The sequence below is a fragment of the Pelmatolapia mariae genome, linkage group LG3_W (assembly GCF_036321145.2).
Source record: "Pelmatolapia mariae isolate MD_Pm_ZW linkage group LG3_W, Pm_UMD_F_2, whole genome shotgun sequence".
Classification (NCBI taxonomy): Eukaryota; Metazoa; Chordata; class Actinopteri; order Cichliformes; family Cichlidae; genus Pelmatolapia; species Pelmatolapia mariae.
Genome location: NC_086229.1, coordinates 60,435,399 through 60,462,758, shown reverse-complemented (window position 1 = coordinate 60,462,758; position 27,360 = coordinate 60,435,399). Strand labels below are relative to the sequence as shown.

Here is a 27,360-nt window from a genome sequence, read left to right as displayed (position 1 = left end):
CTCTCTGACCTATCCTTGAAGGAGCTTTCAAACCAGCATCTCCTCTCTGACAACAAAGGTTAAATGACCATTTTCTCACAGTGTCAACTTGTGTGCAACAACAACATGGGGCCTTAACACTGGGTAACAGTTGGGCTTAATGTGCTTGAATGACTTCTTCACATCAGCCTCTGTGTGTCAGACAGACAGACAGTACTTGGTTGTAGCTGAAGAACCAAATCTGTGGATGGAGACTAAATATTTCTCTGGGAATCTTAAACTGATTTTAACAAAGTCTATTGTTATTTCTACATTTTTATTAGTTTTATATTAAACAAAATGAAGTCTGTGTTGTGGACAAACAGCTGTATCCACATGAACTCTCACCTCTGTCTCAGAATGACTCACAGTGAAATGAGAGTCAAATCTCCGTCTGAGGTTATATATATTCTGAATGAATGAAAATTAACAAAAGATCAATGTTATGGCTCTGAATATGACAAGCATTTATCAAAAGGCTTCATGCTATTTATTTATTCCACCCTTCTCCTCGTGTCCCACCACATATGACGAGGTGAGGAAGAGACAGGAGTCAAAATGAGACGTCCTTCCTTCAAATCTCAGTGATTTTGGAGTTTGTTTTCACTTCTAACCTCGTATCTACAGTTTTGGTCCTCCTGTGACATTTAAGGTCAGATGAAAACCATCTGTGCTGGGCAAACTGACGCTCCTCTGCTGCCACCTACTGGCTGTTATCTTTTAATGAGCGATGTCAGTGATGTGCATGTGGACTGGTGCCAGCTGAACTACCTCCAGATCAACACCAGTAAAACCAAGGAGCTGGTGGTAGACATCCGCAGGCACAAGCATCCTCCACTGCAACCACTGAACATCCAAGGTATGGACATTGAGGTTGTGGACAGCTACAGGTACCTTGGTGTTCATCTGAACAACAGACTGGACTGGACTCATAACTCAGACGCCCTCTACAGGAAAGGGCGGTGCAGGACCTAAGTGAAGTTGGCCCCCCCACCTTCTTCAAATCCAACAAAAGTGGTATCAAACGTTTGTGCTACGTTTGTGCTGGTTTGTGCTGCAAAAATTTTCGTTTGTGCCGCTATCATTTTAAAGATATTCAAGAAAATTTCTAGAGGTCATCAGAGGTCAACCAGCCCCCCCACATTACCCAAATCAAACAAATTTGATGTCAAACATTTGTGCTACGTTTGTGCTGGTTTGTGCTGGTTTGTGCTGCAAAAATTTTCGTTTGTGCTGCTATCATTTTAAATATATGTATAAAATATATAAAAAAATATATAAAATATATAAAAATATTAAAATATATATATTTTAAATATATGTTCTTAAATACATGTTCTTAATTCCAAACCAGTCCCTTGTTTTGTGTTTGTTAAATTATAGGACTAAAGCTGTTACCTGTAAATTTAAATCATGTTTTTATGAAGTACTCGGTATCGGTATCGGCGAGTACTGAAATGCAAGTACTCGTACTCGTACTCGTACTTGTTTCCAAAAAAGTGGTATTGGTGCATCCCTAGTGTTGATGCATGTTTGTTCTAAGATGCATCTAAAACCCAGGAGGGCATGGAGCTACCTGCCAGAGAGCAGCAGGTAAGCGCATAGCCCCTCCTGATAGCCCTCAGTGTCTACGTGTATTTAAAATTGAGAGGTGGGCAACGACACCAGGGGTGAGGTTGTACACCCTGATGGTAATTTGGAGTCCGTGTAGCGTGCCCAACCCCAAGGTCCTATATGTATGTGTTATGAGAGTGTGAGTAATGTGAATGACTAAGTTGTGGGATAAAATCGAGGCACAGGCAGCCAGAAAGGGACAGTGGGGGGGATCCCTCCCCTGCACCCTGGTGACACACCTTTACCCCAAGGCCCTGCATGTGTGGGTGACTGTGGTGGAGCAGGAAGAGGGAGGAAGCTGGAGATGGGGAGAGAAGGAAGGGAGGGGCAAGTGACCCCTCCCTGGGGCCAGCTCCCCCGCTGACCCCAGCAGGCACCCTCATGCTCTGCAACCCGCCAGGGAAAGGGGGCCAGGCTACCAGATCAGTAACCCACGTCCGTCAGCACAGACCCTCCGCTAGCCCCGCTGCTTGCAGCCACGAGGAAACCGTCACCTAAGAGCCAACAGAGCCCCTAATAGACCATGACCGCTACCCCGGGTTGAGCCCTCCAAGGAAGATGCTCCTGGGGAATCCCCCAACGCCCTAAGCCAACACCAATGCTCCCTCTAAGCTGCGCACGTGCGCAATTGCGCACTGCTGGCACGGTCTCTGCGCACAGAAAATCTGCGTTGCGCACAAAAAAAAACTAACCTGAAGTAAAATTCAAATTAAAACTTCAACAATTCTGTTTTGCAGTGTTAGTCAGTAAGTGACTGGCTGCTCCCGTATGGGATTAGAACGATGCCACCTTATCCTATAGTCCAGCCAATGATGTGATTCACATATACGCATATACGCAGCTTATCAACGTCGTTGACAGGCTATGACAGCGTCCTTATGTGCCGACACCGGAGTTTTAGCTGGCAAAGCGGCGTGGCTGATGTGGAGTGAAGCCACGTTAATGACAACATGTACAACCATTGGAGATGTGAGCAGGACAGACGGAACAATTGACGGGAAAAGTGTGGACTTTATACCAGTTTTTAAAGTGTGTTGATAGGCCACGTAAAACCAGAGTTATGATAAAAATATCTGCAATGTTTGGTTTTCTTCCTGAATACTATCGTTGTTTATATTTACAGCGGGAAGAAACTGTAAAAACGGCGTTTTATAAGAAAAAAGGCTCGAAAGCGCTCTCCACCTGTGATGGAAAAAATGATATGGCAATGTGGCATCTAGTTGTTAAAAAACGGGAGGAAGTTTTAGGAGTGACGGCGGGGTTTTGAGATGTGAGAGATTTGAGACGTTCAGCGCAAATCTTGTGTAGTTAGTGTGTAGTGTAGTCAATAGTTTAGTTGTGTGTGTCAGAACAATGAGGCGACTGCTGAATGTTACAGGTGTTACAGGAGTGATACATCTCCTGTTGTCAGGCCTGCAGGTATCAGGCTGTTGTTCTCCTTTATCTCATAGTGGACAGAAATTATTTTTTGGAGTGGCACAAATAATTTGTGTGGCATCAAATTTGATGCAGAACAGCTGATTGTTCTGTAAATAGTTTGAAATGTGTGTTTAAAAAACGCCTTGGCTGCATTTAAAAAAATAAATAATTGCAAAAAACGTTGTTGTTTGCCAAACTGAGTTACTTTTTTGAAGAAGTAACTATATAATTAATTGCTCAACATTGGTCATTATATACTGTATTTGACAGACAGAGAGTTACAGGACTCTCTCCCAGACCACAGACTCATAATACAAGTCAGAGCTTTATATCTATCTATCTATCCATATAAATATATAAAAGTTGTGTTTTCTAAATTGGAGTTCAAGTTATTTTTACTTCCAATAGTGTTAACATACTGCACAGGTCAATGACTAGATTTTTTTTTACATTTTCTTTGTGAGTGGGCTAAAGCAGTTAATAAAAGTAGTCTAACATAAATGTAAATGCTGTAACTTGATTATTTTAATAAACCATGTAACTTGGATGGATTGGATGCTGGCGTGACCACAGTGCACACGTCTGATGTCGCTCACAGTGGTCCAAGGGATCGCTCAGGGAGTTTGTGTGTTCGCTCAGACTTATGAAAAATTAGAGGGAACATTGCCCCACACCAATCACAACAGTGAAGGTGGGACCAAACTATGACCCCCCACCCCCACTAGGTGATGGAGCTGATCAAAGGAGCCCAGAGTAATTGATCTGATGTGGTGGCAGAGGCTGTATCAAGACTAATGTAATCTAATAGATAATTTCTATACTGGTTAGAATTAAGATTATTTTTATTTTTCCAGTTCATGAGGACTGTTTTCTTGGCTATGCATAGGGCAGTGAAAACCATGTGGGCTATATTCTTTTCTGTAGTGACATTATCTAAGCTGCCCAACAAACACACTAAAGGGGAAGTTGGAATGTTACATTTCAGACACTTTGACAAGTCTTCACATATCTCGCGCCAAAACTTCTGAACTGGTGGACAGAACCAAAAAGCGTGGATATAACTCTCCGGTGAATTGGTTTGGCAGTGTGAGCAGTTGTTGGTAGACGTAAAGCCCATCTTGAACATCCGATGACCTGTATAGTGCACTCTATGTAGTATTTTGTATTGAATTAATTGAAGACTGGGATTTCTAATTAGATGAAAGGTTTTTAAGCAAATCTGAGACCAGAAGTTTTGGTCTAAGTTAACTGATAAATCCGCTTCCCATTTTGCAATAGGAAGTGATATTGATTCATCTGTTTTAGAAAGCATTCTGTATATTTTGGATAGTAATTTGGGGGTTTTAAGAGTAAGAAATTGTACCACACTTGGTGGTGTTTGTAATTCAGATTGACTGAGGTTAAATCTCTTTTTTACTATGGATTTAATTTGTTGATATTCTAAAAATCTTTTCTTGTTGATCCCATATTGTGTAACTAGTCTGTCAAATGAAATAAATTCTGTTCCTTCTAGTATGTTCTAAATATTTGATTCCTTTACCACTCCAATCTGAAAAGTTGATCATATTATTGTTTTGTAATATGTCAGGGTTGTTCCAGATAGGTGTACGTTTGCATGGGATTAATGAAGACTCCGTCAATTTTAGAAACTCCCACCATGCTGTCAGAGAAGAGCTGATGTTAACACTTTTGAAGCATTCATGTCGTTGGATGTTTGAGCTGATAAATGGTAGATCTGAAATCTCTAGATTATTGCAAAGTGCTTGTTCTACATCTAGCCAAGGTTCATCTAAGAAGGTATGTTTTAGCCATCCTGAGATAAACTGAAGCCTGTTGGCTAAGAAGTAGTGCTGAAAGTTAGGTAGTTCTAATCCTCCTTTATCCTTGGTCTTTTGTAGTGTTTTTAAGCTTATACGTGGAGGTTTATTTTTCCAGAGGAATTTGGACATATATGAGTCTAGAGATCTGAACCAATCTTGCGGCGGTTTAGTTGGGATCATTGAGAATAAATAATTTATTTTTGGTAAGACCATCATTTTTATAGCGGCAACCCTTCCCATGAGTGATATGGGTAGACATTTCCACCTAGCCAGATCACCTCCTACTTTCTTTAAAAGTGGGATATGGTTTAATTTAGTTAGATCTGCAAGCTTGGGAGAAACATTAATACCTAAATATTTTATATTTCCTGACTGCAGTGGTGTAGAAGAAGAATTGTGGAAGAAGCAATTAATCGGAAGGACTGTAGATTTTGACCAGTTGATTGAATAATCTGATATTCTTGCAAAAGAGTTTATCAATTCAATCACCCCAGAGATATTGGTTTGTGAGTTTTAGAGAAAAAGTAGGAAATCATCCGCATGAAGGCTGATTTTATGTTCCACGTTCTTGCATTTTATACCCTTAATTACTGAATTCTGTCAAATGCTTTTTCTGCATCTAAAGAAAACATTGTAGTGCCAAGATTTTTACTGTATGAGTAGTCTATCAAATTAAGTAATCTACGTGTATTTGTTGATGAGTGCCTACCTTTTATGAAGCCAGTTTGGTCAGGATGAATTAAGAGGGGGGTTATTTTCTCTAGTCTCTTCGAGAGAGCTTTGCAGATTATTTTGAGGTCTACATTTATAAGGGATATTGGACTATAGCTTGAGGGATATACAGGGTCTTTGCCTGGTTTTAGCAGGAGATTAATGTTTGCAGAATTCATATTTGATGGAAGTCTGCCCTTTTCTTTGATTTCCTGCAACGTTCTGTAAAAAACTGGTGCTAGAATCGTCCAGAATTCTTTGTAGAATTCTGCAGGAAAGCCATCTGGACCTGGAGCCTTATTATTGGGCATACTTATCAGGGCTTCCTGGAGTTCACGTGGCGTCAGTGGCGAGTCCAGTGCAATTGTTTGAGAGTCTAATAATTTTGGGAGAGTTATGTTGTCTAAAAACTGATCAATTTCCTTTTTAGATGGGTTTATTTGTGGTGAATACAACGTTTTATAGAAATCCCTGAAAATGTTGTTTATTTGTTTTGGTTCATATATTGTGTTCCCAGATGAATCTTTAACAGCACATATAGTTGTTTTTTCTTTATTTACCTTTAGCTGGTTTGCTAGAAATTGACCGGATTTATTACTATGTTCATAATTTTGTAAGCGTAGTCTTTGTACTAAGAATTTTGTTTTTTTATCAATTATCTCATTTAATTCTAGTTTTGTTTTGCGTATTTTGTTCAATGTTTCCTGATCTTGGTGGGACGCGTAGACTTCTTCTAGTGATTTGATGATTTTTTCTAGTTCCTGAATATTTTTGTTTTCTTTTTTCTTTTTATGTGATGAGAAAGAAATTATTTTACCTCTCATCACAGCTTTCCCTGCTTCCCATAAAACAGAAGCTGATGTTCCGGGAGTGTCATTAAAGTCTGAATATGAAGTCCACTCTTTTTTAAAATATTTAATAAAGTCTTCATCTTTAAGCAGTGATGTATTAAATCTCCAGTTTTTACTTGGCGTAGTATTATTCTTGTGCATTAGTGTTAAAGATACAGGAGCATGATCGCTGACAGCTATAGGGTGAATCTCAGTGTCTGAAATGTCACTCAGCAGTGAGCTGCTGACCAAAAAATAATCCAGACGAGAGTAGGAGTGATGAACATGTGAGAAAAAAGTATATTCCTTACTGGTGGGGTGAAGGGAGCGCCATGCAACGCAAAGACCAAAGTCGCTCATATACTGTTTGATTATATTTGTGGACTGCCAATTGCGCTTAGTTCCTGCTGTATTGAGCCTATCCATTTCTTCATTTAGTCCAAGGTTGAGGTTGCCTCCAAGAACAAGTGTGCCATCTAAGTGTTCAGAGAGTGCACTGAAAAAACTGAAAGAATGAGGGATCATCAACATTTGGACCATATACATATACATACAGTGTGTGAATGTGAGTGTGAATGAATAATGGCATTGTAAAGCCCTTTGGGTGCCTTGAAAAGCGCTATATAAATCCAATGCATTATTATTATTATTATATACACTTACAATACATAGCTTTTTTATCAAGTATAGATAGTTTAATGATTAAGAATCTGCCCTCTGGATCTATAACTGTTTCAAGTACTGTGAAATTAATATTTTCATGTATTAAAATTGCTACTCCCCTTTGCCTAGAATTATAACACGCTGAGAACACATTAGGAAACTCAGGTGTTTTAAGTTCATTCAAACCTCTAAAACAGGGGTGTCGAACTCCAGGCCTCGAGGGCCGGTGTCCTGCAGGTTTTAGTTAACACCCTGGGTCAACACACCTGAATCAACTGATTAGTTCATTACCAGGCTTCTGGAGAACTTCAAGACATGTTGAGGAGGTCATTTAGCCATTTAAATCAGCTGTGTTGGATCAAGGACACATCTAAAACCTGCAGGACACCAGCCCTCGAGGCCTGGAGTTTGACACCTGTGCTCTAAAAGGTCTGTGGGTCTCTTATAAAAGGACAACATCTGCCTGTAGTGTTTTGAGTTGGTTAAATATCTTTAACCTCTTTTCTCTGGAGCCAGCTCCATTTACATTCCATGAGACGAATCTTAGTGCGCCCATAGATGTCTGTGTATAACTAGGGGTGTGCGCTGTGTGTTTCTCTTAGACAGGTGGAGAGAATACATCACTTGTTCATAAATAGAGAGAAGGAGAGAGAGAAAGAATATGTGGCGAGAGGCTCCCTGAGTCTGACTATGTGTGTGCATATTTACTAATATGAGTACTCTTGGCTTAAGTGTGTGTCTGACTGATGTAAATGTGCTGCCGTTGAGCGCATGACTGTGCGTGATCGTGCTGTGCGTATGTGTCGAAATAAAGGATGTTGTTTGTGGATGAGTGTGGAAGCAGGTGATCGAAGCAGTGAAAGAAAAAAGAAAGAAAGAAACCAAGGACAAGGGTGAGCAGCATAAACACAAGAAGGGGAAAAAAAACCCGGAAACATTCCAATCAAACCATTGATGGAGAGTGACGGTGTTAATTCTGCTATGATATCACACTTAAGATGCGATTTGATACTGGGAAGTTAAACAGATGTTAATGCAAGTTAGTGTGAGTGGATAGGGAAAGGGTGTAGTGGATTCTTATCTGGTGTGAAGTTAATACAGCCATGGGGTCACTCTCACACTCAGACAGAAACTGGTTCACCTGAAAGACAAAACTCCTAAACACAAACTTAACAATGTGGTGTATGCTGTACAGTGCAGCGAGGAATGCCCAGACATCTACATCGGAGAGACCAAACAGCCACTTCACAAGCGCATAGCACAACATAGAAGAGCCACCTCCACGGGACAAGTCTCAGCAGTCCATCTGCATCTAAAGGTCAAAGGTCACTCTTTCGAGGATGCCAACGTTCACATTTTAGACAGAGAGGACAGATGGTTTGAAAGAGGAGTGAAAGAAGCCGTTTACGTCCACTGTGAGCGACACACAGTGCCACTGTAGTTTTGTATATGACAATGCTCTTTATTAAGGGTGACACATGCCACTCCATGCCACCTCTGTAGATCAGCTCCTGAGTTTTAAATGGTTGTACAAAAAAAGGTCAGAATCATTTGCTACATTTTAAAGCATATTACACAATGTAAAAGCTGCATGTGTGTAAAGAAATGACTTTGATTTTCTGTGGCGATCATTCAAGAACTGAACCTGTTAAGAACTCAGACCTGCTTTAAATTTCACCGCTTTAGTTATGACGCACTTATTTATCGTCATCATACAGCACAGCGTAAACACACGTGACTCTGATGTTACTTCCTTCAGAGACGATGACTTGGACGTATTGAGTTTGAACGAGTGTCTAAAAAGTCAGATCTGTTCTCACAGTCAGAGACTTTCAGGATCATTTAAACCTTAAATTTAATCGCACGTAGTCAGGATTTAAACTCAGGTTCAGTTATTTCAATAAAACCATCCTGAGACATTTAGAACAATCGAAGCGTCGGAGTTGAAGAAGACGAAAATGTCTGCTGTGACTGCGTCGCTCTGCTCGACTTTGCTGTTTGTCGGCCTCTTCGTGTTTGTCTCTGCAGGTGAGATTCACTCTGTGGGACAGAGAGGAAAAGCATCAGTCTGCTTTACATCTTAACAACATTTCCTGAAGATTTATTTTCATATTGATTCAGTTTTTCTGTGTTTGTGACGGAGTCACGAGGCTGGGTGGAGTCTGTGTAGATGTAACATGGCAGGGTGACCAGATCTCACAGGACAAACAAGTGTAACGTGTGTGTCAGTGTGATATGTTGTAGTTTCAGGAGTCAGTATACAGCCAGGAGCAGATCTACAGAGGCGGCATGGAGTGGCATGTGTCCCTCCTTAATAAAGAACATTGTCATATACAAAACTACGGTGGCACTCGGTGTGGCAAGAGATTATATGGTGTCACATGCCACTCCATGCCACCTCTGTAGATCAGCCCCTGAGTTTTAAATGGTTGTACAAAAGAAAAGTCACAATCATTGGCAAAAATTTAAGGCATATTACACATTGTAAAAGCTGCATATGTGTAAAGAAAAGGCTTTGATTTTGCCTGTTTGATTTCCATGCCACCCTAAGAACATTTCATTACCTCCAGCCCTGTGACAGAGACAAAGAAGTGTAATGTGTGTGTCAGTGTGATGTGTGTAGTTTCAGGAGTAAGTATACAGCTCCAAAGTTTTTTGTTCAGTGTATACAAACAGCTGTAGCTACATAAAGGCAGCATGCAGAGACTCACAGTGTCTTTTAATGAGAGGCTGCTTTCTCTCACACATTATGTTCACTTATTATCGGGACGTGTTTTTGTTTGTGGAACCTGCAGGAAGTCAGTTCATTAAGTAAACTGTGAAAAACACAAGAAACTGTTGGAACTATAATAAATAGTGGTAAATACAGTTTAAAGAGGTAGGGATGTTGATTGCATTAAAGTATACATAGATATACAGTTTATAAATAAAGTGTAATGTCCATGGGTGTTGGAAGTGCAGTTATCCTCCAATCAGGGTGGCGGTAGGGCATGTTTGAGAGCCTGTGGGTAAAAATTTCTATTAAGTCTGTTTGTCTTCATCTTGATGGACCTGTAACATTTACCAGAGGGAGGGAGGAGTGTTTGATGATGATGCTGGCTTTCTGCTGAAGTCTGCCAGTTTAAAATCTCTGAGGGGGGTTAGTGAAGTGCCAATTGCCCACTCTGCTGCCCTCACCATCCCCTACTACAGATGGATTAATAAAGTTTTATTTAATCTAATAACTTTGATCTCAGCCAAACCGAAATACTTCGGAACAAATAGAACACCGAAAAAAGCCAAACAATTACATTTTTAAGTTATTTGAGTAACTTACATATCATACACCGGAGTTATTTTTTTTTATCATAACTCCAGTGTTAAAACCAGAGTTATGATAAAAAATGATAAAAAATACACCCGATGTTTTTTTCTGAAGAAAACAGTGGTGTTTACAGTGGGAAGAACGGTAAAAAGAGCGTTTTCTACAGACAGCGCTAGCAAACACTCTCAGCTTGTGAGTGAAAAAAGAAAAAGAAAAAACACCCCTTCCCTATTGGTGATAGAGTTTACCATGTCAGCCAATCAAAAAAAATGATATGGCAACATGTGACATTTGGTTGTTTAGGGAGAAGGGGAAGTTTGTTTTGTATTGTGTGTCAGTTAGACTGCTAAATGTCATATTTGCTCCAAAAAAGCCGTCAAAGGCAGATTCCAGTGTAAACGCTGTCGTGTGTTCAAGAGAGGAACAGTGCGCAGGAAGAGAGCCCTGTCAAAGATTCCTCCCATCAGCAACGTCACACTGAGTGTTGTTGATCCTCCAGGTGAGTGAGTAGAGTTGAGTGTGTGTGTGATCAGAGGTGAAGCTGCTTCCTGGTTGTTGATGTTTGTTTCTAAAGATGTTGTTAATGAGACTTTGTAGAAAGCAGCTGGTCTGAGTGATGTGATCAGAGTGCAGTAGATAATGTCTGACAGCAGTTTGAAGAGGAAATGGATTCTGTTCTGTTCTTCACTCATCACCTACCTGACAGCTGACACCTCACACCTGTTTCTCACCTGCAGGTCAGACACACACAGAGGATGGAGGGAAGGAGGCAGGAGGGAATGAGTTGTCTTGGGAGTTGTTAGCGAGGGTGGCAAGAGGGATGGAGTCGTTGGCAAGGGTGGCTATAAGGATGGAGTTGTTAGCGGTGGAGACTACATGGATGGAGTGGTTGGCGAGGGTGGCTAGAGGTATGGAGTTCTTGGTGGAAGGGGCTAGAGGGATGGAGTGGTTCATGGGGGTGCCTATAGGGATTAGGTGGTTGGGGTGGGTGGCTAGAGGGATAGCGGTTTTGGCGGTTTTGGCTAGAGGGATGGATTGGTTGGCGAGGGTGGCTATAAGGATGGAGTTGTTGGTAGTGGAGACTAGAACGATGGAGTGGTTGGCAGAAGTGGCTAGAGGGATGGAGTTGTTGGCGGAGGTGGCTATAATGATGGAGTTGTTGGCGGAGGTGGCTATAATGATGGAGTTGTTGGCGGAAGTGCCTAGAGGGATGGAGTTGTTGGCGGAGGTGGCTATAATGATGGAGTTGTTGGCGGAAGTGGCTAGAGGGATGGAGTTGTTGGCGGAGGTGGCTATAATGATGGAGTTGTTGGCGGAAGTGCCTAAAGGGATGGGGTGGTTGGCTTGGGTGGCTAGAGGGATAGAGCTTTTGGCGGTGTTGGCTAGAGGGATTGAGTGGTTGGTTAGGGTGGCTATAAGGATGGAGTTGTTAGCCGTGGAGACTAGATGGATGGAGTGGTTGGCGAGGGTGGCTATAATGATGGAGTTGTTGGCAGAAGTGGCTAGAGGGATGGAGTTGTTGGCGGAGGTGGCTATAATGATGGAGTTGTTGGCGGAAGTGCCTAGAGGGATGGGGTGGTTGGCTTGGGTGGCTAGAGGGATAGAGCTTTTGGCGGTGTTGGCTAGAGGGATTGAGTGGTTGGTTAGGGTGGCTATAAGGATGGAGTTGTTAGCCGTGGAGACTAGATGGATGGAGTGGTTGGCGAGGGTGGCTAGAGGGATGGAATGGTTGGCGGGGGTGCCTAGAGGGATGGAGTGGTTGTCGTGGGTGGCTAGAGGGATAGAGGTTTTGGCAGGGTTGGCTAGAGGGATTGAGTGGTTGGCGTGGGTGGCTATAAGGATGGAGTTGTTAGCGGTGGACACTAGATGGATGGAGTGGTTGGCAAAAGTGGCTAGAGGGATGGAGTTGTTGGCGGAAGGGGCTAGAGGGATGGAGTTGTTGGCGGAAGGGGCTAGAGGGATGGAGTTGTTCAATTAAATTCAATTCAATTCAATTTTATTTATTTTGTGCCAAATCACAACAAAAGTCACCTCAAGGCGCTTTATATTGTACAGTAGATCGCACAATAATAAATACAGAGAAAAACCCAACAATCATATGACCCCCTATGAGCAAGCACAAGCGACAGTGGGAAGGAAAAACTCCCTTTTAACAGGAAGAAACCTCCGGGTTGGCGGGAGTGGCTAGAGGGATGGAGTTGTTGGTGGAATTGGCTAGAGGGATGGAGTTGTTGTACATATAATAGTAAAAATTACAAACATTATTATGCTGTGACTGCAAAATTTGGTAAATTATGTTTAGGGAGTTTTTGGAAACAGAAACAACAGAAGCAGGGTTCATACCAGCCTCCAGCACCTCAACTGACCCTTTTTCTTTCAATGACTCTACTGCCTCCTCCCCCTGTGCCATTCATCAGGAGACACCTACCCACAGCCTACACTGCAGCCTCTCCATCACAACTTACCAGGTGTCGAGTCAGCTGATGAAGATGAAAACCACGAAGGCCATGGGCCCGGATCGAATAGCTATTTTTAATGCTGTGGTCTGTTGGAGTGGTGGAATGGCAGAGAGGGACAGGGGGGAACTTAATAAACCAGTCAGGAGAGCCAGCTCTGTCCTGGACTGTCCACTGAAATCCATGAAGCAGGTTGGGGAGGAGAGGATGTTTTCTAAGCTAACATCCATCATGGACAACACCTTCTTGGCCTCCAAACCCTTAAGTTAAGCTTTCAGTTTAGACACAGTAAAACCACCTTTCACTTGTAAATCGTCTTCCGGGTATGGTTTTGGGGACCAGGTTGTGGTCACTTTTCTTTTAAACGTTCTTTTTGCGTTAACCCTGTACCCCCAGAGCAGGACGTAACACCAGTCTGTGGCAGGGCTAACACATTGACACAAACAAACATTCGCACTCACATTCACACCTATGGGCAGTTAAGAGTTGCCAGTTAACCCAACACCACTGACTGCATGTATTTGGACTGTGGGGCCTGGAAAGAACCCATGCAAACACAAGGAGAACATGCAAACTCCACACAGTAAGAACCCAGCCTGATGGTGGACTTGAACTCAGGAACTTCTCCCATACAGTTCATGCAGTTTTTAGGAGATTGTGGTTCTAATGTTTTTACTGTAAATAAAGTGCCTGTTGATATGAATGTTGTTTTTTCCTGGTGCTTCCTTAATAAATCTGAGCTGAGGATCAAAGTAATCCATGTTTTGTTTTTTTGTTGCAGTTTTTAACGATTTTTCTACAAATATTTTTTTTACCAATAAATATTAATAATGCATAATTAATCCCATAAACTGTGACAGAGTTTATAAACACAACAGCTGTTATATATGTTGTAAAGCACGGTTATGTTTTAATTGGTTAACCTGGTCGTTTATGACCACAGAGAGAAAGAACAAAGGATTTACCAAGTGCACTGATGCTCTGATGTGCAGACATGTAAACACTGAAACCTCATCCAGATGTTTCACACATCACATGAAACTGATTTGGATGTTTTCTTTTCAACTAACGTGACAAAAACATGCTTCAATGCTTGTTTTCCTCTGATCGGCTCCCAGATCTACAGGATGTTAATTCTCCTGAGTTAACATCCTGTAGATTTGGGACCAGTTCCCCTTTTCTATGGATGCAGTGCTGGTGACCAAACTAGAACTGGTTCTGTGTTCCCATCAGGAAAAGTCTGGTTCTGCTGAGAACAGGAAACTGAGGCTGTGATTCACACAGGCTCACCAAAGTCTGTCAACAGCAGACTGGAGAAACATTTCCAGGTCTGATGAGTTCAGATTTCTGCTGTGACGGTCACATGGATCCATCCTGCCTCGTATCAGAGCATCGATTAAACACCACAGCATACCTGAGTGTTGCTGCTGACTGCGTCCATCCCTTTATGAACACACTGTAACCATCCTCTGATTGCACTCCATGTCACAAAGCTCAGATCATCTACAACTGGTTTCTTGACCATGACGATGAGTTCACTGTACTCAGGTCGCCTCCACAGTCTCCACATCTCAAACAAATGTGTTGGAACGAGAGATTCACATCATGTCTGCTGATAAATCTGCAGCAGCTGTGTGATGCTCTCACATCAACATGAACCAAAGTCTCAGAGGAATGTTTGCAGCACCTTGTTGAATCTCTGCTGTGAAGCATTAAAACAGTTCTGGAGGCCAAAAATCAGTACTAGGAAGCTGTACTTAATAAAGTGGCCAGTCAGTGTATATTACTATAATTACATTTTAAAAACTGTAAACACAAATCTGTGGTCATATATTTTGTGGTATTCAGTGTTGGTGAAAACATCTTAGTAATCTTGGTACAGTCACACTGCACTGACCTGGTGCTCCGACTCAGTTTCTCTGTTTAATCAGCTTCTCATTAAAATCAGACTTTATTCAAATGACCACAACCAGGGGGCACTTTAACGTAAACAGATGCGTCTGTGATGCATTTACAGTCAGTTCCTTTAAAGTCACCAGTCTGCTCAGAAGAACTCAAACACATTTTACATAAACATTTTTATGTTTTGTTGTTTTGGATCATACTGTGTATTGGTACATAGTGTTGATTTTATTTGCATGATTTTATCCTAATATTTATATTGTGTGTTTTAGTGTTGCTGCATAATATTATTTTAATCCACTGTGGACTGGCTGCACATGGGATAAATTAGCTGATAGGGATCACCTGCTGAGGCCTGGGTGTGTCCAGAGGTGGCCTATCAGCTGTGTAAAAACCTTCTAAAAGCAAGCTAGCTGAGCGCTGGAGGAGGGAGGCCCCAGACTGGAAGAGAAATGCTACACGGCCAGTGTGACATGGCGACCCAGTCCTGACAGCAAGGAATGGCGCCAGTAGGAGACAACACGTGTGACTGGCAGCAGGTAAACCTCTGCCTGCATTTGCAAGGTCTCCACTGTTGTTTACTGGGTGCAGTGGGTTGGGAGAGGGTCGCTTCTGGGACCATTGTTCTGGCCCCTATTTGTTATTTTACAGGACACCGACGCAAGGGGAGCTGTGGTGGCATTGCAGGATGGACTCGGATGCAGAACGCTAGCTGGGCAGGGATGTGATGGGCCAGTGGAAGGACAAGAGGATGGGAGGCTCCTCCTCATCTGCCGAAGACGAGGCTGGCGTGGACTCCGCTCTGAAGAAGGAATTCCTGGACTGCTGGTGGACCCATAATGAACATGTGATATAATTATATCAGGGGGTTTAATGAATGTAGAAAATGGTAGTTTTACAGGTTTTAGAATTGTTTCTTTTATTTTTTAGTAGATTGACAACATTTTATTATGTACGTTTTAAGGGTGTTTTTATTTGTGCTTTCTGGCCGGAAAATTAACTGTTTCTGATCAGACCTGCTTCATCTCTGTGCCCTTGGTATCTGACTTGCTTATATTTTAAATAATCTTTCTTTTTAGCACGACATTCTGGTGCGACTGCTTTGGTGTCTGCGTGTTACAAACACAGTTGTGAAATTGTTCCTCCTGCTTTTAGTTTGTGGCTGAAGTTAACCTGTGTGTTGTCTTTATTGTGGAGGAAGTAACTGAAATTTTCTGCTGACACATTTGTAGAAAATGACAAAGTTTCAGATCACAACATCCACAGAGACGTGAAGTTTTGTGTTTGACACACTTTAACCACAAGATTAAACTCATGAAATCATGAATCTGACTGTCTCCTGACACTTCCTGCAGAGTGAGGATGATGAAAATCCCTCCATCCTCACAGTTTATATAAAAGAGAAATGTTAAATTTTTTTCCCTCTTCTTTATACTTTTACTTCAGTCTCAGTATTGCTGTACAGTACTCCTCGATTATCACGGGGCAGTGGCAGATCCAGACCAAACTAACCGCAGGCTAATATCTAAAGAGGGCAATATTTAAATGTTTAATATATTAAGTGAATTTATTTTCACTCATTTATTATAGAGATTCAAAAAAATTTCAAAGTAAAGGTTTCACATACTGCTCTTCCTCATACTTTTACTTCAGTCTCAGTATTGCTGTGTAGTATTCTACCTCCCACACCCAGGGTCACAGAACAAAACAAGGAGGGCAAGATTTCATTGTTTTATATATTAATTGAAAATATTTTAGGCACTAACATAAAATCAAAAAAATATCCAAAAGAATTTCAAAGTAAAGGTTTCACATACTGTACATGTGCACAATGTTTAAAAGCCAGAGTCCATAATTACAGAGAATCCAACGATGACTTTCAGACCAGCTCTGATGGAAGCTGGGTCTCCTGTCCCCCATTAATGTGACTGGAAATGTCCTCAAACTGGGCAGCACTGGTGGATCATCTTTGTACGTCTGATAAGAGATGAATGCAGAGTAAACATGAGGCTGTAACTGAGGACAATAACTGATCATTGTTAACTTATTACTTTATCCTGTCATTATTGTTCATTACTGTCAGTTACATTGACTGTATGAATTGTAATGACACGACACTCACAGACACACAGGTCTGTTCAACATCACAAACCGCTGGTTGTCCCTCTTCCTCTCCCTCACAGCTCGTCTTCCTCCTCACTCTCAGGACTGTCTGCATCCTCTCCAACTAACTCCTCTGTCTCTCTGTCATCCTGCTCCTCATCATCTCCATCCTCTCTCTACATCGTTCTCTACTGGCCCCTGTCTAAAGCCACCTATGCACAGGGGGGTTATGTTCAGGGATTTATGATGTTTGTAGTAAAAGAAGAGCAGCTGAACCTCTCGTCTTTGTTTTTCTTCTCTTTGACGGTGATTCGTCTTCTTTTCTCACTGCTGAGCAGACTGCAGCTGATCGCTCTCTGCACATGAAACACAGAAAGATAAATAAACCAGGTTTTTGCAGGTAGAGCAGCTGTTAGCAGTGCTGCCACACATGTGATATAAAGAAGAGTCGTAGCATCACAAACATCTTTTTTAGAAACTGGCAGCAGTTTTCAGAAGCTCTGTTGGATTCAGTGATTTGTTATTGACACCACCAGAAGGAGAAAAGCACACACATTTTACTACAAGGTCCAAAACCAAGACTCTTTCTAACGTTACACACACACTACAATCAGCACTGTGATGAGAAATGAGCTTCACACATCAGTCCTGTGGAGCTCAGGGTCAATGTTGTAGCTGAGATTCATTTACATGATGCTTGGATTCATTCACTGAATTCTACCTTTGTCTGTCTGGTATAAACACACTATAAACAACATGGAGTGAAGACGCTATGGCAGGATAGCTCGTGAAACATCTGCTGACATCTGGTTGAATTCAGTTGTGTACATCCACAAAGAGCAGCAGGTCAGCTGATCACAGCCTGGATACTGAAAACCTGAAGCTCACGTTAGAAACGACTGTGATTATTTTCCTGTGCTGAGCCACTACAAGCACTTTGAAGGTTCCCCACCTGCTGAATGCACTTTGAATCAGACATGAGCAGAGGAAAACAACAGGAAACAGAGGAAAACAAATATGTTTTATATGTACAGTCAGGGTTAAACTGAGGATCTATATTAGAATGAACATTTAGACTGAAAGAGTTCATCAGAAATCCAGAAATGTGTGTGTTGGACCAAACAGTGATTTCTGATGTTTCTGTGTGTTTTTCTCAAATATGTTTATATTGTTAAACAGACTGTAGTGAACATGATTTATGAATGAGTTACATATAAAATAAAGAAATGAGTTGTTGTTGAAGTATCTTAATGACACTGTGTAATTATAGCACATTGTAATTAATCCTGTCCTTTGTGGTGAGTTAAATATCCTCATACAACTGTGATGTTATATTTCTTCAAACTTCTTGGCCATATCTCTTTTTAAAAGGATATTTTAATATTAATGACAGTTTTACCCCTGTATATATATATATATATATATATATATATATATATATATATATATATATATATACATAACTGATTGCAGTTCTACCTTGTGACAGAAATATTCTTTCTGGCTCAAAATAACTGGATATCATTCATGAGAGATATATTAGAGCTATTTAAACTTCGCGGGAAAAGTTTCTGAAAATTTGACTTTAAAATTGTTGCCAAAGCCCGAACTGGTCTACAGATCTGTCAGCGACCTGCTGTTAAAATCCTTAAAACCCTTCATATAAATGAACATTGGCGGTCGAAACTTCAGCCTATCAGATCCCAATACCCTTCAGCCTATCAGATGCCAATACCCTTCAGCCTATCAGATGCCAAGATGTCATTTTCGGAATTTGCCAGAAATCATCGCGGGAATTTAAAAGAGTATGGAAGAAATATAGTGTCATCAGAATCCAACTATTTTTAGACATTGAATTTATAACACTGAATTTTTATCCTCCAAATTTCCCTGCAAAAAATATTCACCTGCAAAAATTCGCCTGCAAAAAATTCACCTGCAAAAATTCACCTGCAAAAATTCACCTGCAAAAAATTCAACTGCAAAAATTCACCTGCAAAAAATTCACTGCAAAAATTCACCTGCAAAAAATTCACCTGCAAAAATTCACCTGCAAAAATTCAACTGCAAAAATTCACCTGCAAAAGTGATGACCTTAAATGACCCAAGCCAGAGCAATCAGCACTAGATCGAGTCGAGCGGCTCTCAGCCAATTAAATTACGCTGTTTGATCACATGACATGTTAGCCGGCAGTGTCTCCTAAAAAGAGAGCTGTTTAGAGGTGAGGGATTAAGTTTTTCTCCTAAATAGAGATCATTACAGAACGCCTAGTCCTACTTAAAATACCATTCATTTTTCTTTTATTTTATCATCTACTCGAACTGAGGAAAACGTTTGACTAACTCAAAGAAAAGTTCCGCGCCTCCCCTGCCTGTCTGCAGAGGCAGTTTTGAATTCAGGAGCGGCATGATGGCAGCGGCAAACCCTGGCGGTTCTCCGGTAAGTATATTATGTTTTATCTTCAAGTTTGTCTTTTGAAACGTTAATTTTATTTAAATCCGTTGGTCACGTATAAGGTACACAGACGGGGTCTTTGCTCAACTCGTCTGATGCGTGTCTCACTAAGCGCTACATGCTAGCATCCTGCTAACCGAGCTAACCTTTACATGCTGTGCTCTACAAAATAGGATACTCGGTACAAAACCATAATCCGCAGATATTGATAGATAGACGAACACTGCAAATATAATGTGGGAAACGAGAACGGCATTGGGTTAAGGGGTAAAATACACTATGAATAAAGCCATAGAGTGAATGGCTGCCATGGTTGCAGAACGGCCTGATTTAATGACAAGAATGGGGAAGAGTGAGGAGAAGTGAACCAACCAAAGCCACAAAACACGGTCAGGCAAGGCGGGAATAGGGCAGTGATATGTCCGTCAGTATGAAGTTGGTGTGTGCTTTGGTGAACAAAAACTCGAGACCCGTAGCAGGAAGATGGGAGACTCGTGTTTCACTGGAATAGTGGTGAATTAAAACATCATTTGTTGGGGAAATTTAGGTGTAAATGCATCCATACAGGCGAGACAGACCAGGCAGTGAAGAAAACAATGCAAACATTAGAAATATTAAAACGGAAATATGGGATTAATATAACATACAATTAGGGAAAATTAAAGGAACACAATGTAAATTATACTGTAAAGTCATTAAAACAGCATAACCTGATTAAAAGAAACATGTAATTGGGTAGGATGGTGATGATGATGATGATGATGATGATGATAATAATAATAATAATATTAAAAAAAACATGTACAAGATGGGCATGTATACTTGTACCCAGAATTTAACAACTATAAAGTTGTGGCATGCCAGTACCTTACCCCATCCATTATATCCACACTTTCAGAAAAGGATATGGTCAATATCTTTACAAATACTATCTAAACTTAAACAGATAGCATAAGTTAAACGGGATATTCCCTCTGCATTCTCCTAGAGAGAATACATCAAATTAAACAAATAAGTAGTCTATGGAATTTAAAAGTGGTTACCTACAATTCTGAAATGATAATACTAATTCTTATTGATGATGATATTGTATTTGAAATCCTGGTGTAACACTGAACCCGACATCATAAAATGATTACCCTTGTAATGTCAGGGAGTTACAACCAAGGAGGGAAAATATTACTATCTCACCCCTTGTATCCAATTACATAACAGCACTGCTTGGTAAAGGTGTTGAATTAGCTGGGTCGCTCAGTTTGGGGAAAATTGTGGGGAGCCTGCAAGGGCCTCAACTTCTCCATTCCCACAATGTGCAACAAATGGGCACAGCTGATCTTCAAGAGTGGAACATCAGCCAATTACTTCCAACTTTAACGTGTTTTTGCAAAAGTATTCTTAAAATTGTCTCTTTACACAGATCATAATGATACAAGATGGCACTTGTGTAATTTCCTATAAATTCAATAAATCTAAATAATTGTTATCAACCCGGTAAATCCTGAAAAATGTTTTAACAGCTGTGTTAAATTAAACTTCATACTGACACATGCTGGAAAGTGCATTCATGAGACAATTCATGTTTTATGCCTTCTAGAGCAGTAGCAATCAAAGACTTTAAGGATTCGTTTAAATTTTTTAAAAACACTCTGATTAAGGCATAAGTTGTTCTTTATCATCAGATCTAAGTTTGTTTAAAGCTTCGAATGTTTTGGGGTACTCTTCTTTGTTTTCAGGGTTCGTGGCAACCACGGATGGGAAAATGTGGAGGTTGCACGGCTGATGTTTACTGTTCGTGGCACAGGAAGAGGCAGTTTCATTTCAGGAATGAGTGTGCACAATCAAAGGTTTGTTCTCATAAAATACTGTCAACCTCAAATGTTTCTGACATAAGATGGAAGGTGTTGCAGCTTTATTTCCATTATTTAAAAATACATAAACATTTAAAGGGTATAGTTTTATGAAAAAAGTTTTATAGTAATATGTCTTTAGAGAACAGTGCCCTATCCAGCAGGATATATTGTCTGATATGTGTCAGGTGTTTTTTGTTTTGTTTTGTTTTTTGTTGTTGTTGTTGTTGTTGTTGTTGTTGTTGTTGTTGTTGTTGTTTCTTTCAATTTCCATTATTTACCCCTCAAGGAAGAAAATATTGGACAGGTCCTACAAACCCCAAAGAGCCTTCAGGACTCTGCCCTATTTTTAGTTATTCACACACCTTTTCCAGTCTGTTACTTCCTTCCAAGAATGTTCATTCTGTGTTAATGGTCTGGTTGTCATCTCATGTGTTGCCACTGATCATCACAACCCTTTTGGCACCTTTTAAGTGATATGCCTGGGTCCTTCCTACATGCCCTGATAATGTATTATTACTGTTGTCATGCACACATTTCATGTAGGGTTAGAAACAAGCAGGGAATTTCTCATACACACCAAAGAAAGGCCATACCTAATTTAAATATTTTTTATATATTATTTCAGAATAGAGCGACTGTGGAGAGACCTCTGGGTGGCCGTTACATGCATTTACTACGATGTTCTTCACAACCCTGAGGAAGAAGGCCTTCTTGACATTTCAAATGCTGCACACCTCTTTTGCTGCCATTACATCTTTCTTCCTCGACTAGAGGATAATTTTAATACATTTTGCAGTGGATGGGACAACCATCCACTGCGAACAGAAAACAACATGAGTCCCCCAACCAGCTGTGGGAGTTGGGTCACAGATATTACCCTGTTCCTGTTCCAGAAAACACACAGGTAAAGGTGCACATTTTTAGTACTCATTGATTCTCTTACAGAGAATGTGATGATTTTATGGATAATTAAAGTCAGCCATAAATCCACAAACACAACAAGCTGAAAGTCAGTGATGCTGCTCGGTTTGCAGTCCTGAATATCACGGCACAAGCAGGATTCACTGCACTGTTAATGTTAGCTATGTTATATTGCTGCCTCTGTTCGGTGGTGTCGAGCCAAACGGACTTTAACGTGTGTTTGAACGAGCTGACGGTTCACTCGTTAAGCTGAAAGAAAGATGCTTTAATCACAGGAGTCACACATGTGTCCACTGTACCATCTGGGAACTCTTCTTGTTTAGCACTCGTAATAACACAAACACTAAATCCTCCTTCTCTTGTGCTGTTTTGTAGCAGTGTATACACCTGAGACTGTCACCTGTCTGTCTGTCCTGCACTCTCTCTCTGTTTCTTTCTCTCTGATTGTGGAATAAAAGTATGAACATGTATTTATAAGTTACACTTGTGTTTGAATCCTGCAGCTTATCACACATTTGATTTCCATGTGTGACGACTGCAAGTGTCCAGAGTGAGGACAGACTGAGGGACCCACTGCTGCACATCATCTGTGAGGCTTTGCACCCCTGATGATCCACCAGGACAAACTCAGCAGTGTGTGAGGAAGAGGAGGAGGAAGAGCCAGCAGCAGCTGACAGATGGAGAGAATAGACAGACTGTTCCCTGTTTGTGAAGGACTGCTAGAAAAGTTTAAAATAACTAATTGTCTGTCCTGAATCAGTCTTATTAGGTAATGTTAAAATAATGTTATCATTCCAGTGTTTTCAGTGTGGGAGAAGGTACTCAGGGCCTTCAAGTTACACACTATGAAAGGCAGCAACAAGTTTAATATTCAGAAACCTAAAGTATGTATCAGCAGCAGAATGGAGCTAAAAATAAATGTTTGTTTCAGTTCTATGAAGCTTTGAGTATTTTGGATTAGTAGCACTGCTGTGTTTGTTGCATCATATTGCTGTAATTGTTTATATGCTTTATATACTCAGAGGTAAGTTGATCTATAGTGTTACATCATATTCTATAAGGATGTTATGTGTTTGTATACTTTCTGCCCAGTTTGACCCATTTAGCAGAAGTCAGTCTGTTTAATGCTCTGATATCTATTCTGTATGACTAAAGCAGTTATGACATGGTCTGATTTTCTCACCCAATAAAGGAATATTTCATATATCAGTCTACTCTTCATTCTATCAGCAACAGTTATCACAGCTCGTACATTTTCTTTTTACACATATATGTGAGCATTGAGCCAAATTTAATAATGCCAACATATCAAACGAACAACATTTGTCTCTTATATATAATACATATACACTGTCAAACATATTTGTCTTTGAGTGAAGATTTAAGGTGATAGGACTTATAAATAACTGGAACTTGAATCTTTACTGAAGCTCAGTGTTAGACACAGAGTTCACTCACATGAATTTCACTCACATGTGCAGGTACCAGTGTACCTGCACATGTGATGTGACAATAGAAGTTATTTGATTTGAGAGTTCAAACTCACTGCTGTAATAACTTATAATGATTAATATAATAACTATAATATTGGCCATATCATATTTACACTGACTTTAGTCTCATGAACAACATTGGCTAATTGTTATTTACTAGCTAATCCTAAATGACTGTTCAGTACAGATATGAAGGCCAACAATCATGTTTTACAGTCCTGCGGTCTCAGCCTCAGATACTTATTAAATCACACAAAGCTTGTGTAGAAACAAACACACGAACAAAATATGTTCTCCTTCATTTCTGTCAAACAAAGCTGTATGAAACGTTTCCAGCGGTTGGTGTTATGGTTGCTAGGCAACCTGGGCAGCGCGACGGAGGCTAGATCGTCCCATTTCACGAGCCTCGCACTTCCGGCCTTAGCGGTCTTTGAGTACGCGGCCCTTGAGGATCGTTGAGGCTGCGTACTTTAAGGCTGCAGACCCTGAATTGGGATACAGCCCCTGAATTGGGATACAGCCTTAATCCCTCACCTCTAAACAGCTATCTTCTAGGAGACACACTGCTGGCTAACGATGTCATGTGATCAAACAGCGTAATTTAATTGGCTGAGAGCCGCTCGACTCGATCTAGTGCTGATTGCTCTGGCTTGGGTCATTTAAGGTCATCACTTTTGCAGGTGAATTTTTGCAGTTGAATTTTTGCAGGTGAATTTTTGCAGGTGAATTTTTTGCAGGTGAATTTTTGCAGGTGAATTTTTTGCAGGTGAATTTTTGCAGTTGAATTTTTTGCAGGTGAATTTTTGCAGGTGAATTTTTGCAGGTGAATTTTTTGCAGGTGAATTTTTGCAGGTGAATATTTTTTGCAGGGAAATTTGGAGGATAAAAATTCAGTGTTATAAATTCAATGTCTAAAAATAGTTGGATTCTGATGACACTATATTTCTTCCATAAAAGAGACTCGTTTAAAAACACTCTGGTCTCAGCACCAACAAAACTACGAGTAATGGACCTGACATCAGTCTGTTGCTCTGTGATTTTCACCTGGCTTATCTGGCTTCTCTCGGCTGTCTCTACAAGTGAGTTAAACTGATTTTTTTTTTTGTTTTTTACACTGTAACTACACACTCATAACACACTGCGATCCACTGTAACTACACACTCATAACACACTGCGATCCACTGTAACTCCACACTCATAACACACTGCGATCCACTGTAACTACACACTCATAACACACTGCGATCCACTGTAACTACACACTGACAACACACTGCGGTGGCAGAGATAGATCAGCAGGGTGTTTGTGCCATGATGGGGAGGTCGGGGCTTCACCGACCCTGAGGTATCCCTGAGTGAGGCACCGTCTGTACACACTGCTCCCGGGGCGCTGGACTGGTGGCTGCTCGCTGCTTCACTGACTGAATGTGTTAAATGCAGCGGACTAATTTCCTACTGGATTAATAAAGTACACATTACACTGACAACACACGGTTACACTTGATTATCACAGCGACTCTTCCGCTGCTCTTCTCTCTGTGTAAACTACGTGAGCAGTCTGCTGTCACTGTGAGCAGGACACAAACTTCACATCTGTGCTGATGTTCGCTCAGTGTTGTACTTACTCTTTAAAAGTCCCGCACCGGGGAAATGTGACGTCAGAGAAGGGGCGGGGTTTCTGGAACCTTCTAAAGCGGAGCAGGCCTGGTCCTCTCCCGGTCCTACTTCTTCTACGTCGTCTGGATATCCTCGTTAAACTTTCTAACAATGCAGAGTTTGCGCTCGGAAGTTGTTTCTACCGTCTCTTTAAGGACTGAGGTAAAACGAAACTTTATAAACTAGAAAATCCGTCAAAAGAAGGAGCGAGTAAACGCAACGCTGTCACAAGCGAGCCCGAGGTTTTCCTGCTAGTCTTAAAAAAGGTTGTACTTCCGGTCCCAGTCCCAGTTTGTTTCTAAAGATGTTGTTGATGAGACTTTGTAGAAAGCAGCTGGTCTGAGTGATGTGATCAGAGTGCAGTAGATAATGTCTGACAGCAGTTTGAAGAGGAAATGGATTCTGTTCTGTTCTTCACTCATCACCTACCTGACAGCTGACACCTCACACCTGTTTCTCACCTGCAGGTCAGACAGGAGGAGACACAGAGGATGGACCTGTTGGACTGAAAGTTGGTCTTCCTGTTGGCCCTATTGTTGCTGCTGTTGTTTTTGGTGGTGTTTTTTTAATCTACAGGAAACTTAAAAGCACAGAAGCAGGGTTCATACCAGCCTCCAGCTGAACAGCAGCCTGTTTGAAATGTTAAAATATGATTTTCACAAGTTTTTAAATGTTATGTTTGTTTGGTGCAAAACGTCGACAAACAGTCCAACAGAGAAACAGAGTCAGGATTCAGGATTCGCCTCCTTGAACTGTCTCAGAGGGTTTCCAGCTGATCTGAGTCTCCTGCTGCTTTTCCAGCTTCTCAGAGCAGAGACAGAGGAGGACATCCTGGATTTGTTGTTCAGCGTCTTTGTGAACGATTTCATCACGTTGTGTTGAACAACTTTAAAGATGGATTCATTCCAAAAGAAGATTGAACTAATGTCTTATAGGGCTGCACGATTAATCGTTAGAAAATCGCGATCTCGATTCATACTTATGTGCGATCTCATTTCCAAATGACAACAATTTAAAAAAAAAAAAAAAACAACGGGGATTGTACCACATTTTGATCCGGGAGGTAATCTGCATGAAAACAAGCGCTCCCTCTTCCTGCTCAACAAATGACAAGGGCGGAGCCTTATACCACGTGATACAGAAGCTGTGCCCTGATGCTCAAATTAGCAGGGAAAAAACAACGGAGAACACGTCAGGGATGACGAGAAAGTGACAGGAGAAAATTCGTCCCGGTCAACCACCCAAACATCAATAACGGGAACCTTATACAGCGCTTCCCTATACACGTCGAACTCCCGCAGGCACAAAGAAATTACGGAGGCTATTACTTATCACCTGACCAAAGATATATCAACACTGTGCAAAACGAGGGATTTAGAAAAATGATCAACACCCTAGACAAACGATACACAGTGCCGTCCCGCAACTATTTTTCTATTGTTGCACTACCTGCACAGGTACACGCAGTGTCGAGCAACGGTGGAGACGGAATTTCAAGCAGTACAACATTTGGCAACCACAAAATGTGAGGCATTTATTGTTTTTATGTTTATTTATTGTTTTTATGTTCAGTTTCAACTGTTACGAAGTTGATGTGCAGTTAATAAGTGCAATAAATATTTATATTGGAAAAGAAAATCGTGAGAGAATCGTGATCTCAATTCTAAGCAAAAAAATCGTGATTCTCATTTTATGCAAAATCGTGCAGCCCTAATGTCTTACATTTCCTCTTTTTCTTTAGTTTGCTTGAATTTCAGACGTGTCCTGTTTCTACTGAGTGTAGCTGTTAGCTCGTGACCTCTGCTCCTGCTGAGCTGAAGCCTCAGACTGTTTCTGTAGTTTATCTATAATCTATATTTGTATAAATTAAATTACTGGAGCTTTTATTTATTTCTGTTTATTTATACACTTTTAAAATTATTCCTGGTACAGATTTTATTGTTTTGTTATTATTGATGAAAAAATGAGTGGGTTTTTGTATAGATGATTTTTTTTTTCCTAAAAAATATTTTCTGACCTGTATCCCAAAACGTTGGTTCTGTTCATCTGGACGTAGCTTGTAAATGTCCTGTTTATAAGGTTGGGGAAACCTGCAGTCAGCTGAGACTGAAGAAGTCACCTGGATGTTTCTCCCACTGAAAACA

General features: G+C 40.8%; 2 long non-coding RNA genes across 2 annotated transcripts in view; one reads left to right on the top strand and one right to left on the bottom strand.

Moving 5' to 3' along the window:
* The window catches only part of LOC134624702 (uncharacterized), a 167,076-nt gene extending 141,581 nt beyond the window's left edge, over positions 1-25,495 (bottom strand). The window contains exon 1 of the long non-coding RNA XR_010093619.1: positions 25,186-25,495. This is a non-coding gene — a long non-coding RNA (uncharacterized LOC134624702). The remainder of the gene's footprint in view (positions 1-25,185) is intronic.
* LOC134617483 (uncharacterized) lies at positions 19,076-22,723 on the top strand. The gene is made up of 4 exons (XR_010091531.1): positions 19,076-19,280; positions 21,029-21,139; positions 21,771-22,049; positions 22,570-22,723. It is a non-coding gene; the product is annotated as an uncharacterized LOC134617483 (long non-coding RNA).
* Positions 25,496-27,360: the final 1,865 nt, after the last annotated feature.